We start from the raw sequence: 18,177 nt of genomic DNA, 5'->3' as shown, positions 1-18,177 counted from the left end.
GTTCTAGCAGCCCAGGCTCTACGACCCCCTCCCCTAGACCCACCTCGCGCGGCTTGCTGATGAATGTCCGATAGGTGCGTGGACCGCGAGGATAGGTGTGCTAGGCTTCGCTCCGTCAGATTGCCACTGCTAACTAACAACATTGCGTTCCTCCTCGTGTATACTTCTTCACCTCATACTTCTGACTTAATTATATAGAAAACAGAGTGCTGGTATTTCACTCCCGTTTACTTCTACATCCTTGTAGGAAGACACTGCAGGGCTCCTGTTATAGGAATAATATAACTTTTTATAGGTAGATCTGCTAAAATAAAATTCAATCTTTCAAGTTTGGTGTTCTCTTTTTTTGTTGTTGGAATCGAACCCGTGATCATGGCTCGGACACTACCACTGATCTCCCGAGGAAGCTAATACACCAGTGAACGATGGGTACGACTGCTGGTAATGCTGTAAAATTCCATTTCTATATAATAATAATAATAATAATAATAATAATAATAATAATAATAATAATAATAATAATAATAATAATAATAATAATAATAATAATAATAATAATCGGTAATAATAATGGTGCATGGGATCTGTATAGGCGTGAAGATGACCTAATAAGGATGAAATGAATGGTGAAGGCGTCATAAACACCCAGTCCCCAAGCTAGGGTTGATTCTGAGAATTGAACCGGGGCCATCGGACCAAAGGCAAGCATTCTATCCATTTAGCCACAAAGCCGGACTTTAAGTTGCTAAACCTCAGGCTACCATCTCCACTGATCAGGTTTTGAGTATTGACAGTAGCAGAGGCTTGTGAAGCAGCCTTGACAACACAGCAGGCTTCTCCGTTGGCTATTGGCTGCAACTAAAAACGCGTAAGGCTTGACGTTCACTAAACCAACCATCAAAAAGGGGTAACCTAAGGCTAGTGGTAGCCCACGTCTTGATCCCAGCATACGTCACTGAAATATGTCAGAATGTACATTTCTTTATATTTTCATAACCATCCGTTACCATGGAACTTGTCTCACTGACAGTGATTGCTGGCTATTTGGTAAGAGTGGTTGAGGGGCCTACCCACTGTGAAACATGCCTACAAGGACTATCATCAGCCGCCAGCCACTATCACATCTAATTGGAATGCAAGATTGGGGCGCCCTGCGGTATCCATCAAGAGAGCTTGTGTATTTCCTAAGAAACATTTTAAAGTTCACGTACTCGACTCTGCGTTACTTGGGAAAAACAAATCTCGTGAAGAAGGTTAATTGCCAATGTTGTTCCCAAGTTACAGCGGCGCTTTCACTGTGCTGGTTGTTATGACCAGGAAAGACTACGTAAAATAATACTAACGGAGTTTCTAAAACCAATTCTGGACAATAACGCCAAGGAAATTTCCGATCAGGACGATGCCTTCAAGAATTTCAGAATGAACCCCTTGAATCGTAAAGTGCTGGAATTATGATAGCTTCCTGCAATTCAGGTAATCCAATCTTATGTATCGTTACGTTATACAATATAGAATATCTTTCTATGAGATGAAATGAAATGAAGTGGTCCTTGTGACAACGCTGCTTATACAATTTTTCGTGAATTACTTATTTCGTTTTAGCCTAGTGTAAGAAATACGTTGTAGAAAGTAAGTCATACAATTGCTCTTGGTCTGTGTTTTCTATCTCATATCTGTTTGGTGTCTTTTGAAATTACTAGGTTTAATTAATTGTTGTAGTTTTCGTATTCGAACGTGTTGCCAATGAGTGGGGGAGACAGCTCAGTAAAGGTAACTCTAGTGGCGGAATTCGGAAGTATCTCGAGGCCGAGTCTAGTATGTTGTATTTCCCGACCTTTAATACCTCGCACAACTCCGTTGTTGATTGACGGACATTTGTTATTTGTCTGTATAATAGTATATTGTAACACGAAATTTTCATATAGAGGCAAAGTCGAACGTCTTTGTCGTGCTAAGCGATACTGTTGTGTCATGAACTGCCATAATTCAGAATGTTATTGCAATTCTAGCGTCAAGTTATTCGCGTTCGCATGGAAGGAATACGAAAAAGAAAGAAGACAAAAATGGATATTGGCAGTGAACCGAATGTAGTAAGTATCGTGAAATAATACCAGAAATATTTAATTCATACATAATTGACCCCTTGAGAATGACAGTGGTGTCGTTAAAGCAGACATTAATAATATCTTGTAAGTTCCTTGTTCCTGTTCATTATAACGCTGAATCCATATAATGCGATAATTAATATTGTGCTGATTCCATATTTCACTCTTCCTGTAAATAAATCTGAATTCATTTCTGCGAAATATTTTAAGGGAAAGTTATAGCTGTATTTTGAAACTTCTCCAGTTTTGATTGTGTCTGTACCAAATGAAGGTTTCACATTTAAATAAAATTAAACACTTTTAACAAATTAGAGATATGCAGATGTATTGGTTCAAACGTTTGGGGTAGGGGGGTAAAGTTTTCATTTCGTATCCGGACAGGGTACGGCGGGCCTCCTAGACGGTTACGCCGTCTCTCAGATCAAGGACATTTGTGTTAGTGATGCGATTGTGGAGAAAGTGAGGTGGGTGTGGCCGTGGCCTATTAAGAAACTGTCCCGGCATTCGTCTTAGTGCAGGAGAATGGAAAACTACGGAAAACCATAGAAAAAATTGTATTTGTTCGGGGCGTCGACCTACTTGCCCCTGCTTGCACCATATGTGAGGAACCTTCTCTTGATCCCAAGTTCCCATTCAGCACTATAGAGCTCAGGGATCAAGAAAGGGTTCGCGTACTATACATGTATTTTGTAAATGGCGGAAGTGTAAAGTGTTGAATGTGAGGAAGGGAACGTTAAGGACGACACAAACACCCAGTCCCCAGGACAGGGATATTAATCATTTACAATTAAAAACCCCTGACCCGGCCGGGAAACGAACCCGTGGCTGCCGGGCGACAGGCGGACGCGTTGCCCCCTACACCGCGTGGCCGGACACGGAAAACCATTCTCAAGACAGACGGTGGTTGGGACAAGCCTCTCCGCCTCCCGAATGTAGAGCTGTAAAGCAAGCCTAAACCAGCCGCTAAGCCTACTCCACTCGGTGTCAAAAGATTATTTTATTTTCACTTTTCTCTCACACAGTATTAGCAAGACACCAGTGCTTTGTTACGGTTTTAAATTGAAAGATATTTCAAAGTTTTACATTTTGGGGAGTCCGTTGTCGATTAACCTATAAAATACACTCGGTTCCTACGTTTTCTACTACTTTCTTTACGTCACACCGACACAGATAGGTCTTTTGGCGACGATGGAATAGGAAAGGGCTAGGAATGGGAAGGAAGCGACCGTGGCCTGGCGTGAAAATGGGAAACCATAGAAAACCATCTTCAGGGCTGCCGACAGTGGGGTTTGAACGCACTATCTCCCGAATGCAAGCTGATATAGATTCGTACGTCAAACGGTTTTGATTACGGTATTTATTTTCGGATCTAACACTAATTTGAACCCCATTTAAGTGGAAAGTTTACTTGCCACGCAACATTAGTACCATGGATCACCACTTGTATCGCAAACGTCTACGCGCGGAATGACTGTCGTTTGTTTCCTTCGGCGTGATCGGGCGGTGCACAAGGCTGCCAACCTGTGGTCACTGTTCTAATGACAGAGATTGGCCTAGGAGGCGATAGCATCGCATTTTAAGTGGACTAGTGGTCAAAAGCTGAATTAATTTACCCTGTCTTCTTGCCGGCTGGTGGGTCCGTGGATCACTGTTTTCATGACAGACATTTGGCCTAGGGCAATAGCAGCGCGTTCTTTGTAGGCTAGTGGTGAAAAGCTGAATTGACAAAGCCATTCCTGTGGATTGGTTACCCGACATACTAGGGTGCACGAATTCTTCTTCAAGGCTGCCGGTGTCCTCTATCCTCCACTACATTAAGGTAAGTTTCATATAAACACATAGCTCTTCTTATATTCTACATTATCTCTGTTCATTTCATTTACTTGTGCTTTTATTCTGCGGGGGTTGGTAACAGAATGTAATTCTCATAATTCCCGAGAATGACGTCACAACGCATTGTACGTTAGCCAATAGCAATGCTAGTAACTACTTCAGGAATGGAGTATGTCATGTGCTATTCTTTTTCATTAGGTTATAAAAGTAAATGTTATGAATGGTCTGAAAATGTCGCTCATAGAGCCAGTTGGTGCATGCATATTAGTGGGCTTGGCAGACTGATGTGCAATAACAACTTCTGTCTTGGTGAGGAAAGCAACGGGATACTACCTCACTCGTCATTTCCCTAGTAGTCCGACTCGTTGGCTGAATGGTCAGCGTACTGGCCTTCGGTTCAGAGAGTCCCGGGTTCGATTATCGGCTGGGTCGGGGATTTTAACCTTCATTGGTTAATTCCAGTGGCCCGGGGGCTGGGTGTTTGTGCTGTCCCCAACATCCCTGCAACTCACACACCACACATAAAACTATCCTCCACTACAATAACACGCAGTTACCTACACATGGCAGATGCCGCCCACCCTCATCGGAGGGTCTGCCATACAAGGGCTGCACTCGGCTAGAAATAGCCACACGAAATTTTCCCGAGTATGCCTCTTCAGTGATGCCTGGGCTATCTCTAATAGCTTTTGGTGGAGCTGTGGAGGATGAATCCAGCCTTCGGACTAATACCCAATATACTATCATAAAACCTAACTTCGGTGAATATGATTCTTAGTTCATCTGAAAGCCAGCGTAGGGAGGGAGAACATGAATGGACTGATGTAACTTGCGATTGCATTGCAAGATTTCATCAGAACGCATGCGCATCGAATAACCAAGTATTCTGACAGGGATATTCAGAATATGGACTGACATAGAGGAAGTTCAACAAAAATAGCTTTGCATCAGAGAAAACAATAGGGAATTGAATGACTAAGAGCAAATATACAAAAATCTGAGCATTTAATAGCAAATAATAAATGCCTGTCGGACAGAGATCAAGCATTTTAAAAAGGAGGGCATGTCTGGCAAATGCCGGACGGTTAGTCACCCTAAACTACCAACTCTAGGCACATGATCTTGGTCCGTTTTTTTAACATTATGCATAAGAATACAAGGAAAAAATCATTTAAAAACACCGCATAATTTTGATATGGAGGAAACAGATTTGAAAAACTTATTTTGAGAGAAATGAGCAATAACGTTTTCTCGTACATGCAATAACATACTGTAGTAACATTTCACTGACCGCTAAATCGCAACGTCTTGATTTTTAATTCATACATCAAAACTAATGCAGATATTTACATAATTTTTTCACCAGGACGTCCTGCTTTAGTTGGCCTGAAAATAAAAATACAATAGAATCCCGGAAGTATGAGAATCTTTCAATAGTTACATTATAGGGTACGATCCAGTTGTAGCCTGCTGTTTATTTCTTGGTGTCGTTGGTATGGATCCACCCGTAATAATTTCTGTGCGTCATCGCATGGTCATTTAATAGACACGTCTGTTGTTGGCCATCGTCCGTCCAACTTATCTTCACGGTCATCTATAACTCTTCCTGATTACAACGACTGCTATCAGGTCGACTGCGCAATGTAATGTTTAAGAACTTCAGAGTCAAAGGCTGAGGCTTGTAATGGTCTAAGTGGCATTGTGAGAGAATATAAAACTAATACGTTACAGTAATTATGAATTTATTTTCATCTATTGCGAATAGAATATAAACCAAAATTGAAAGTATTCGGGCATTTTCAATAGTGAAATTATACCAACGTTTCGCTCCAACAGCATGGCAACGGGATCATCGGTTAGAATGCCACACCTCTTCAAGACGCTGGTGGCTAATGCATCTGTGAGATATGGAAGTGACAGTGCACTGGAGGAGATATGTATTACTAATTATGCGTCACGTGGTGTTTTAGTTGGTCGGGTGTGTGTATACCGAGCGGGGAATGTAAGCAATAATAGAGTTATTGAACCAGCGTTCTACCATCTGAGCTACGCGGCCCAGCAATGGAGTGAAGTGCTTGTGGAGATGAGGATAGAATTTCTCACGTGTAACAGACAATGTTTTTTCGCCTATCTGCATCTATAAGGCTCTGATGTTGACGTTTTGTTAGACGCAGTTCATTAACCATGCTTCCCTATAACATAAATGGATTGCGCACACTTAAGTCTTACTTGGGCTGGGCTTCAGATTATTGGCTTACAAAAACAGTTGAATTATATCATCTACTCTTTAGTGTCGCAGCTCTTTCCGTCTGCTGAACCACATTAAATTATTACGTTCTTCATCCATGTTGGACCGTGTTGTTGTTCCACATAAGTTACATTATGTACAGGTTACTTATGTTTCGAATACATCCCTCATTAACAGATTGTGCTATTGTCGTTAACCTTAATGTCAACTCCTGTCAACGAAACCGAAACTCTATATACGTGGGTGGATTAGAATATTGAGTGAATTTCGCCGAATGAACACTTACTGTACTTTACATCGACATGAAGGACATGAATTTTCTCGACTTCAAAAATCCACCAATCTCGTCCAGATTCGAATTCGTGATTTTGCATGAAAGAAGCTCGCACGTTAACCACTCGACCATGACAATACACTAATAATAATAATAATAATAATAATAATAATAATAATAATAATAATAATAATAATGTTATTTGTTTTACGTCCCACTAACTACTTTTTAAGGTCTTCGGAGACGCCGAGGTGCCGGAATTTAGTCCCACAGGAATTCTTTAACGTGCCAGTAAATCTACCGACAATACACTGTTAGTCTATTTCTATATAGGCCTATGGAATAAAATCGGCTTTAAAAAATCCCTTTTAAAACCCACAAGAAGCTGAAGTGCGTCTAGCTTTCAGAACAATCTCACCATGTTTTATCAACTTTTGGTAAAGAATTCTATCGCAAGAAACAATTTGTATTAGGAAATAAAATGAAATAATACAAAGTGTGCATGTGTCGGACCTCAAAATACTCCGCATTGTTCTTTTCATACAGCCATTAAGGACTTAGAAAAATGGCGAATTGACTAAAGCAATTTCACTGCAATAGACTATAGATTGGACAGTCTCTTATGAACGATGTAAAACAACAATTAAATAAAACAGATAATTCAGACATGTCTCCCCTTGGCCATTTCGATTTTGCTACTGATCTCTGCCTGTGGTTCAAGACATAGTCAAGGAAACAGAAAGCTAGGCTATGCTTAGATTAACGGTTGAAGGGTGTAGAGTGTGGCGAAATGTAAAAACAGATACAAATTTATCTTGCTGTTCCATATGAGATAAGTTAGCTATGCGGAAGTGGACTGTTGTGTCGTTTGTACATCCAGTAGCATTTCAAAGCAAGGATCTTCTACAGCGATGAAAATGAACAACAAATATCTATGCCATTCCTTGGCCCACTTTCTATGGTTCACCAGAATCTGTGAAAACGTATCAGTATTAAAATAAAATCGTAATTAACTTAGTCTGACCATCGCTGAAGGACGTTCTCATGCTGTTGGTAATATAGCCGTTTTTTCCTTGCATTTAAATCATCTAACATTTAAATTATTTTATGTACAAACATGTTTTCTTTTTTTCTTAAAATATATTATAACAGTGGTTTTCACCGGTGAGTTGCGATCCGTTGATGGGCCAATAGGTTATTTTACGGACATCTTCGTTAAAATTATATTTTAAAAAATATTGTTATTTTATATGTTATTGAAACATACTCAATTCAGTGCCTTTGGATTAATGCTAATGTTTTTTTTTTCCTCTTTTCTAGGTGAGTGTCTGTACCTGATGGGTGGGCTGATGATTACAGAAGGTTCGCTATTGTCTGTGAGTAACAAACCTTCCAAATCTGTTTAGATAATATTATATGACTTAAGCAAGCATATTTCTTACCAAGTGGAGTAAGGGTCTGCCTCTTATCTGGAGGATAGAATATTCTGGTTGTTGTTTTTTTTTTTTTTATAATGAGGAAAGATCAGTTAACTTTATCGCCATTTGGTAGATTTCAGATCTGGTTTCCAAAGTCCTAGGACGGACTAGAATAATAAATGTAAATGCTTCATTACATATAGATGATAACATCTCACAAAGTTAAACTGATTTTCGCATTTACAATTACAAATAAATGACCTTGCTGGAGTGCTTTCAGCCGTTTGTTGCGCGGCCTTAGCTCCAAGGACGTCACTCATTCACAATTCTGTGAATAATTGAAGTGATTATGTCACAATATTTTGGCTGGTTATTTCGGCAGATAACATTTTATTTTAATTTATTCGGAAGTTTCTTACTTTCTGTTATCCAATATGGTACTTTTAAAAGTGTCACGAATTGTAACACGTAAAATGGACTCGACTCTAATCCTTATTGATCGACAGTAATTATTCCCGAACCACCAGCCTTGATTCCCCGAGGCGGTAACCTTTTATCGTTCATTAGGGTGCTTCATGTTGAAGTTGGATGAAGTCACCTTGTCGCATGTTTTGTTGAACGGCTTCTTACACGTATGATAGCGCTCAGGAAAAACAATAAATGTTGACTACAAACGTCAGGTGAGCGATGACCTTGCAGCAGTGTCACAACAGCCAGGCGACCGTCCTGTCAACATAAACCATCTATCTTTTTCTTTGAATACCGAACACTTTTCGTTGAACTTGGCAGCGATCCTCATAGACAACCATGGAATACTGATGTCATTTATTTTCTCCCGAACACTAACATACGATAAATAGACGACTCATAAATAGTCCTACATCTGCTTGATTTAAAGACAGCACCCAGCTTTCAGTACAATACATCGGAAGTTGGTGGGTTCGAACCCCACTGTCGGCAGCCCTGAAGATGATTTTTCGTGGTTTCCCATTTTCGCATCAAACAAAGGCTGTACCTTAAAATCTGAATCGGTACGACGTAAAACCAATGTAAAGAAGACGAAGATCAGTACAATACGGTAGTTCTTAATACTGACAATGAAACCACGTAGTGTAATCGGTAATTGAGTCGTGATGCGCACTGGTTGTCTTAAACGAAATCGATAGTGAGTGGAACAGATCTGGAACCTGAATATGATTCTCCAACATCGCCAGTGAAAAAGTACAGTAATCATTTTCGTAAATGCAAAGTTTCGATCCGTCCTTTCCGTCACGAATTGTTCGCGTCTATCCTCATGTTTCAGTTCCGTGCAGAAAATTCGTTCAAAGACAGCTATAGTATTGCATTGACCGGGCGAGTTGGCTGTGCGGTTTCCCGTTTTCACACCAGGCAAATGCTGGGGCTGTACCTTAATTAAGGCCACGACCGATTCCTTCACACTCCTAGCCCTGTCCTATCGCATCGCCACCATAAGACCTATCTGTGTCGGTGGGACGTAAAGCACATTGTAAAAAATAAAAAGTATTGGATGGAGAGAAGAAAGTAACGAGGAGACAGTGGATTTAATTTACATGAAAACGCACAAGGTTAAAAGGAGAATGTTAAAGGTTTGACGAATGACGAAATAAAATGAGCAGAAATGCATTCAGTGTGCTGTTGAAGAAAATGGAACGTTTAGCTGCAAAGAAAGACACTTTCCAAAGACCTGCAATGCCTTTGCTGGCGAGATGTAGTGTTTACAGTGCACTGTGTCTTCTGGTACGGGCTAGAATAAATTTGTTACTTCCGTTGCCCTGTCTCAGTCTCATCCTTGGCTTTGACAATATGAAATCGAGTGAGGTATGAGCAATGCTAGTAATACCATTCCTTATGCAGCCAGTCCCTGTTATGAATGGTGTGAAAATATCGCTGATAGGGTCAGTTGGTGCATGCATTTCAGTGGGCTTGGCAGACTGATATGTAATAGCAACTTCTGGCTCAGTGAGGAAAGCAACGGGAAATTACATCACTCCTCACTTTCCTAGTATGCCTCTTCAGTGACGCCTAGGCTGTTTATGGCAGCTGTTGGCGGAGGTGTGGAGATCAAACCAGCCTTCGGGCTGAATACCCAACATACATAAAGACCTGCAATTAATCGACGGAAAGACTAGCAGTAAACCTACTGTATGTATGTATGTATGTATGTATGTATGTATGTATGTATGTATGTATGTATGTATGTGTGTATGTATGTATGTATGTATGTATGTATGTATGTATGTATGTATGTATGTATGTATGTATGTATGTATGTATGTATGTATGTATGTATGTATGTATGTATGTATGTATGTATGTATGTATGTATGTATTGTGCCCGTCATAGTCAGTCTGCGAACACGAGACACCCCAGGGGTGCTCAGTCCGGTGGCTGTAGGCTTATAAAATAAATGAATGTGGCAGGATTTTATCATAGGGTTCATCAAATAAGCACGTTCCAAGTATAGAACATATATGACACTTTTATTTAATTAAATGCAATATTGGCCATCCTGAAATCTGTGATTATGATTATGATCGTTACGTTATGGAATTTAATATGGCTCTTGATGTAACAAACCTATGTGCAAACAAATGGGATGGTACACGACAGTTATTTCCCTAACATTCTAACAGAGTATTTACATTGTGAAAAAAAATTTTTTTTCTCGTCTTTAAAGTTATTAAGTTATTGGTTTAAAGTTGAATTAAAATTTTCATTCAGAAAAATGAGGTCTGGGCCAAGCCTTCATCGATAATCTGGAAAAAATGCAGTAATTGTAAGAACGAGTATAATAAAGAAATATCCAAGATTCAAAAGTTAACACTTATAGCAAAAATAAAATTTACAGTCGTTGTCTTAACAATAAAATGAAAAGTTGAATTTGCCTTGGTTTTCTCTAAGTTAATCCGAGACGTCGGATATACCTGTTCACGTCGTCTCACATCTCTTTCCGTGAGAATTTATACTGAACGTTAAGTATTTGACCAATAATTAAACAAAATAAAACGCCTTCTGGGCTTGCAAACGTAAGTAAATGGGGAGAATACCATCCATGTGGAAATCCTGTCCACTATCAATCGATAATATCAGTGTCACATATTTCAGAACAGAACACATAAAAAAAATAATCCTCTAAATACTAACAAATTACTACTTCTACAGCTAACTACGGAAATTGTCAAGAAGACTGTAAGTACCAAGAAGAAAATATCTACACTATGTACACATCGACGAGTGTCGATCAACCGTATTACTCTCCTGTTAACGAATTTATTGAGTTACAGCAAGATTGAGTTATCACATGAGAGCGAAAAATTGCATCAACGAATGAGCTGATATAGTCACGAATCAGATATTATTTAGATATTTCGTCGAAGACCTGTTCTTCAGACCTAAGGCCTTCTCGAACATTCATCTGTACCTTGAGCTTGAAATTACTGGATTACTTGAGAAAATTTGGGATATTCCCACGAATTAAAAAGTACATCGATTAACATGGACTTTCATTTTCTTCATCTGAAGACACTAACATTAGACTACACTGCATTTATCGCGAATAATCCATTAACATGTGAAAAGCTCAGTTTCACGAAGATTTGTGTCATGCACAATTATTCCATATACTCTACACGTACAGTGTACCACAATGACGACCCTAACTTGTCGCATCTTAATCTCAAATATGTGTAGTCATGAAATATCAGGACCTACCAACGTCCTACAAATACATAATATCCACTTAAAAGTGTCTCGATGATTAATTACTCCAACTAATTATCACATGCTCCCAATGCACATGTTCACATTAAATTCGTACATAGAATTCGGACTCAATATCCCGATGACACGTTGTCTCAGACACGAGGTACAAGTAGAAGTTCCAATACAAGGAAAATATAGAAAATGTGGACGAAATATCCTACCATTAAATCCATCGGACATAAATTAATTCATATTCGTGACGAAATTTACTCAATAAGCAAAGATGGTGTCGATAACACATGGATAACTCTATCAGAACCCTCACTGTCAAATTCATGGCCACATGGTCATTAAGTAATCACATGTGTCAGTTTTACGACGTATTCCAGCAAATAACAACCATAAAATGTGTCAAAATAGCTTACTAAGAAGAAAGAAAGAATAGAACAAAACTACATAGAACAGATATAAATGAGACGTAATCGACTTAACTTATAGAGAAATCTTCATGTCTGGAAGTCTGGGTTCTCAATCAGCCATGCCAGGACGAAAGAATCTGCATCCCGACGCCGCCAACGATGGTCAAAGGTTTAGAACTTCATGGTGAAGCACTGGTAATCCATGATGTGAGATTCCGTCCTCTTCTGGAAATATTCACGTCCACGTCTTCCGCGTCCACTCGTAAGAAAGCTGAAACTTACACAAAATGCTTTAGAGTAGGCTCCAAACACACACGTAACTGTATTTTGGAAATGACACGTACTTAAGGGATTAATATCTGCACATTCGACGTCTGATCACAGCACTGTTCTAAATTGTATCCAATTTTCAGACGTGTAGAGCACAGGAGTGAAGCCAGTATTCACGACGTTCCACGCTGAGCGACTGAAGGTGATAGACCAAGAACACGCCAGTGTGTGAGAATGAGTATTCGTATCACATGACTTAAATATCATGTCTGGTGCACATGCACGGAAGTAAAGTCAATTTAGGAACTAAATTCTTCTACTGTACGAATCTACAACTTCATCACCATTTCAGCCACAAGGTCGTGCAAATTATTTCAAAATTTCAGTTTTTAATTTATATCCTCTACATGTGCTATTTTTTTTATCCAGTTTATTTTACTTTAACCCTTGAGCCTTCCGTAATTATGCACGTCGCCACCAAAGATATTACAAATATGTCATTCATATCGTTCCTCGCAATTACAGGTGACACGCGCTGGCCTCCTTCTCTCACTCGCCAACCTTCATTTTTTTATTTTTATTCCGTTAGCCAGCCGGCCGCTCTCCGCACAAAAAAACTCGTTCTCGCCCTTGTCCAAGGTCGCGCGCACCCCATCTCGCCGACAAGCGAACACAAGCCGCACCAACACCTGTTCACTCATTTGTGGCCTCACGGTCACAGTATGTATGTATGTATGTATGTATGTATGTATGTATGTATGTATGTATGTATGTATGTATGTATGTATGTATGTATTGCCCCCATCATGCCGGGCTCAGCTCGCCGGTGAGCGAGAGTCTCAGAGGTAGACCATTCGCTTATCGGCTGTGCAGAAAATTTTAAAGGCAGGAATAGATGAAGGACTAGCGACAAATGAAAAGAAGCTAAAATAGGTTTATACATTTATTAAAAACTATCACTCTTCCAATAAACAATTAAATTTACAAAATCTGGGACTAATTCTTGAAAATCTCTTCTCCTCGTGCTATCGTCTATAAGGAATCTTGATCAAATTAAAGCTCAACGAATGTTCTTGTCTGTAATAATAATAATAGGGATCATTAATTTACTATAAACTGGATTGAAAATCAAAATACTATCTGGTATCACTCTCTCCAATAATGATAATTAAATTGCTTAAATTAAAATATTCCTTCTGGATCTCACTTAATTCTACAAGAAAATGATAATTTTCTTTCCCTTATTAAAATTATTGAAAAATGTTTAATTCAAGAAATTGTGGTTAATAAGTCTTCCTTAGACTTTCCCTTCATCAATCAATTCATTTTTATAATTATTAAGTGACTGAACTTCTCATAATTAATTCTTATTTGATCTCATATCAACCTAACGGTTACTCGTTGTTATGCAATAAGTGACTACAATAACTAAAAATTCAGCCTCGTAACATCAATCCACGGACGTTGCCTTCTCTTATTCAATTTATTTTAGTGAATTAGATCCTAATCTACCTTAAATTATAATAAAATCTTCTAAAGATTCATAATTCATCAAATCACGGACACGCAAAAATAACGTAAATCGGTCAAAATTTGACGCGCGCAGTGGAGAACATCATCATAAAACCATTCAAGAAAATTCACAAAACACAGAATATAATCAAATCACACATCACACATTCACACATAGGTACACGACAATATTACAATATTATTTACACGAACACTAACCCATTATTATTAAATTTTGGATTTATTCCAAATTAGGGAAATCATTCTCTAGATGACAATATCATGTATATTCCAGGTATCGATCTAGGACGTGATAGAGTTGAGGTTATCACTTTTATGCAGAAATTAATTATACTACGATGTTCAAGGGAATCCTTTAAACATAAATCATTCAAAATAAGCAAGTAAAATACCTACAGCACAGGTCAAATATTAGAATACGCGCTTACGGTACATGAGTTGCGGCGTTTATTCTTATTCTCCTACTATATCGTGGCTCTCGATTATTCTGCACTCAAGCTCGAAGAAATCATGTCCAGTGACACATTTCTTCCAAAAATAACTCTAATGGATGCATAAATTATCACACAAAATATAATGTCCATCTGCAAGTCATAATCAAATTAATAGCACAGTAAAATATACGTATAATTCATCATTACTCCGTCCGGAGGATGCCATGTTCCAGGCCTACTTTACATAAAGTGAGCACACGATAATTCTTTCCAAGAACAAACCAACATTAAACCCATGACCTTATTCAAATTTTAGCCCGTAATTAGGTTTAATTATTTTTACTCATTATTATTATTATTATTATTATTATTATTATTATTATTATTATTATTATTATTGACCGTGCCTAATCACACTTGCAAAGCTATCGTACGAAATTATTCAGATGACTCTAAACGAACTAAAGTCTACAGAAATGTCGTATAATCGTAGAATGAAATTTGACACTTAGAAAAACACTAGAACACTGTCCTAATCTGTCTCAATTAATTTTCAAACTATTTCAAAATCATTCAAGATTAACGCGAAGGTCATTTACTTTTATTTCTCCTGCCGTCTTAAATATTTAGGACAGTTGAGGTCTCTCTCGATGCTATTCACTCTTATCTCTAACTAATAGAACCGAATACACATTCATTCCAGAGCACAAACTACCTCCCACCGAGGAAAGAAGAATGAAAAGTCAAACTACTGCTAAACTAATAGAAAATCTAAATGAATAAGGTAAGGCTACGTTTTACAGACATTTTACAGAAAGATAGAAAGATGAATTCTTAAAGAATACTCATGTGGCTGGTGTTAACTGGATTCTGGCTGATGACCTAGTACGTGGTCACATCACCTTCCATCGAACAAAGTCTTGCCCATGTCCGACGCCTTACATAATTAGTGACTCATGGAGGAGATGAAGGTGCACAGGAAACAGTAGGATTCATCTCGGAAAAGGATAGCCATCTTGAAGCGAGCTCGAACCAACGACCTTCCTTCTTCTGAGTTCTCGTAGAAAAGCTGAAACTAATAAAAGTCTTATCAATAGTCCAGGATACACACGCGATGTTTAATAATTTGGAGATGGACACTTATCTTATGACAGTCATAAATAAATCGTAGAGAAGTTTTTCAAATGCCTGAATTGCAGTTTATTCAGTCCTCAGTGCCTTCTCTAATGCAAAGTCTCCCAGTAAAGCAAACGACGTTCAGTCTCGACCGTAGCTGTATTCAGAGTAACGCTCAAATCAAGTGTTCAGAAGTAAAAACCCTCTATAAAATTTCCTTTGGAATTACCGTAAATTCACTGTCTTAAGACGGAGATGTGCCTCTTGATTATATCTGATTGGTGGATCTGTTGCATTCCTGTGAAGGTTGTCATTTTTATTAACTGCCCTGGTTTCACGTCACACGACCTTGCAATTATTGATCGATTATAATCACGCTGCCCGCCCGATCACGTGGCATACACACACATGTGTCTGAAGGACACCTAACAGGAATTTCACCCTGCTTCCTCGTTCTCTTGGTAGGTTGGGAAAACCGGTTCGCAGGCGGCTTGTCCACGCTAGCACGGGAGTGTAAAATCTCACCCTCCTGGCGATCGAAATAATGTTTCAACTCACTGATGAAATAAATCATTCTCCCTTAATAAATTATTTCCACTTTTGAAGGGGACAGTATGTATGTATGTATGTATGTATGTATGTATGTATGTATGTATGTATGTATGTATGTATGTATGTATGTATGTATGTTCAGTCTTCAGCCCTAAGGCTGGTTGGATCCTCAACAGTTCCGCCATCAGCTGTCAAAGATGGCCTGGGAATTACTGAAGAGGCGTACTAGGGAAATGAGGAGCGAGGTAGTTTCCCGTTGCTTTCCTCGCCGAACCAGAAGTTGCAGTTACATATCAGTCTGCCAAGCCCACTGAAATGCATGCACCAACCGACCCTATGAGCAACATTTTCACACCATTCATAGCAGGCAGGGACTGGCTTCAGAAGGAATGGCATTTACTAGCATCGCTCGTACCTCAAACACTTTCATATTGTCAAAGCCAAGGATAAGACAGAGACAGATCAATGAAAGTAACAAAATTGCTCTAGCCCACACCAGAAGACATAGTGCACCGTAAACACTAGGTCCTGCCAGCAAAGGCATAAAACCTACTGTAGGTCTATTTAAATTATATTAAAATAAAGTACTGCACGTCATTGAAATGAATAACATTTATCTTCATGATAAGTTTTTATTACAACATGAATGTACACATTTTGTAAAAAAGATAAACGGAAAGGAATGAAAAACTGAAAAATTGTATGAAATAACAGGGAAAAATTACATTGAAATAATAATAATAAGAACAACAACAACAATTATCGAGGCATCTCATTTCTGCCAATTGCATACAAAGTGCTTTCACGGCTTCCGACCGCATCGATCATGCGTGGAACAGATCTGGAACCTGAATATGATTCTCCAACATCGCCAGTCAAACCGTACAGTAATCATTTCGTAGATTAAAAAAAAGCATACGACTCTGTTGATCGTGACACCCTGTTTAATGTACTCCGCGAATATGGCGTTGACAACAAAACAACCACGTTAATCCAAAATAAACATTGACAGACACAACCTCTAAAGTGTAATTCATGGGTGAAACCTCTGAACCTTTTGAAATTAGAACAGGTATTAGACACCTCACTCCTGTTCAACCTAGTACTAGACAAGGTCATTAAAACTTAGAAGAAAGAAGTACCTGGAATCCATATGGGAACGAAAGCTAAACGTATCAACATAAAATGCCTTACTTTCGCTGGCGATCTAGCAATAATTACCCGAACTCTTGAGGAAGCCAGATATGCGATCGAGAAGCTTCATGAGATTCTTGTCAAAACTGCCTCCACATCTCTTACGAAAAAGCACAGTACATGGGCTCCAAGAACTCAAACCTGTTGCCACTCTTGACCCAGTATGGCAGCGTCACACAAGTAAAACTGAAAAATTACGTAAAGCCTATACAATCACCTGAACGTTTACAACAGGAAATCACTTTCCACCAAGGCCAAACTCCGACACTACAACACTGTTGCTCTCCCAGAGGCACTACGCAATTGAAACATCATCAATAAACATCGACATTAGAGACATTGAGAAAATGGAACGGCAGATATTGAGGAAAATATTCGGATCAAAGTTCTTTCGCTTTTTGTCTTTCTCTGCTCCTGGGATACTATTAGTTTGGGCCTACTCTTTGGGTACTTCTGGGTTTTTTTTTGAGGTTGACGATTCGATTCCTGAACTTCTTTCTGTTGTGGATCGTCTTTGCTGTGATTCCAATCTCTTATGCGTCCTCGTTGAGCTCCGCCACCCAGTTCGTGGTTGCCTTCAATTCTAGCAGATATCCAGAGGTCCTTTTGATCAAACGTTTCTTTTGTTCATTCTTTTTAGATATCCATATAATTTCATTGAAATGTACTTATTCAATTTATTTAATTGAAAAGAATGTATTTTATTTATTTATTTATTTATTTATTTATTTATTTATTTCGTTGTCTGTTTGGTTGATTGGTTGGTTTGTATAATAAGTGAGATTGAATCAAGGTGCAGTAAAGCTAATGCATTGAGCTCGCAGTTTCGTTCAACAGTATTCTGTAAGAAGGAAGTCAGCTCCCAGACGAAACTATCGTTATTTCGGTCTGATTTCATACCAACTTTGCTTTACGGGAGTGAAAGCCGGTTGGACTCAGCATATCTTGTTCATAATAACTGATATGAAAGTAGCGTGAATGATTGCTGGTACAAATAGATGGGAACAATGGCAGGAGGATATTAGAAATGAGGCGATAAAGGATAAGTCATGAATGA

General features: G+C 38.8%; 1 protein-coding gene across 6 annotated transcripts in view; it reads left to right on the top strand.

The window, feature by feature from the left end:
- Window positions 1-18,177, top strand: part of LOC136878816 (phosphatidylcholine:ceramide cholinephosphotransferase 2) — a 724,489-nt gene that overhangs the window by 497,769 nt on the left and 208,543 nt on the right. The window contains exons 1-2 of one of the 6 annotated variants that reach the window (XM_067152318.2): window positions 1,923-2,090; window positions 7,781-7,836. The exons of 4 other annotated variants lie outside the window; for them this stretch is intronic. The gene's annotated coding sequence lies outside the window, so the exon portion shown is untranslated. Of the gene's footprint in view, window positions 1-1,922; window positions 2,091-7,780; window positions 7,837-18,177 lie in introns of those variants that run through there. One more of the 6 variants, XM_067152317.2, reaches the window with a different exon arrangement.

Source organism: Anabrus simplex, chromosome 8 (genome assembly GCF_040414725.1).
Source record: "Anabrus simplex isolate iqAnaSimp1 chromosome 8, ASM4041472v1, whole genome shotgun sequence".
NCBI classification, from domain to species: domain Eukaryota; kingdom Metazoa; phylum Arthropoda; class Insecta; order Orthoptera; family Tettigoniidae; genus Anabrus; species Anabrus simplex.
This window is presented reverse-complemented; position numbering and strand designations above follow the sequence as displayed.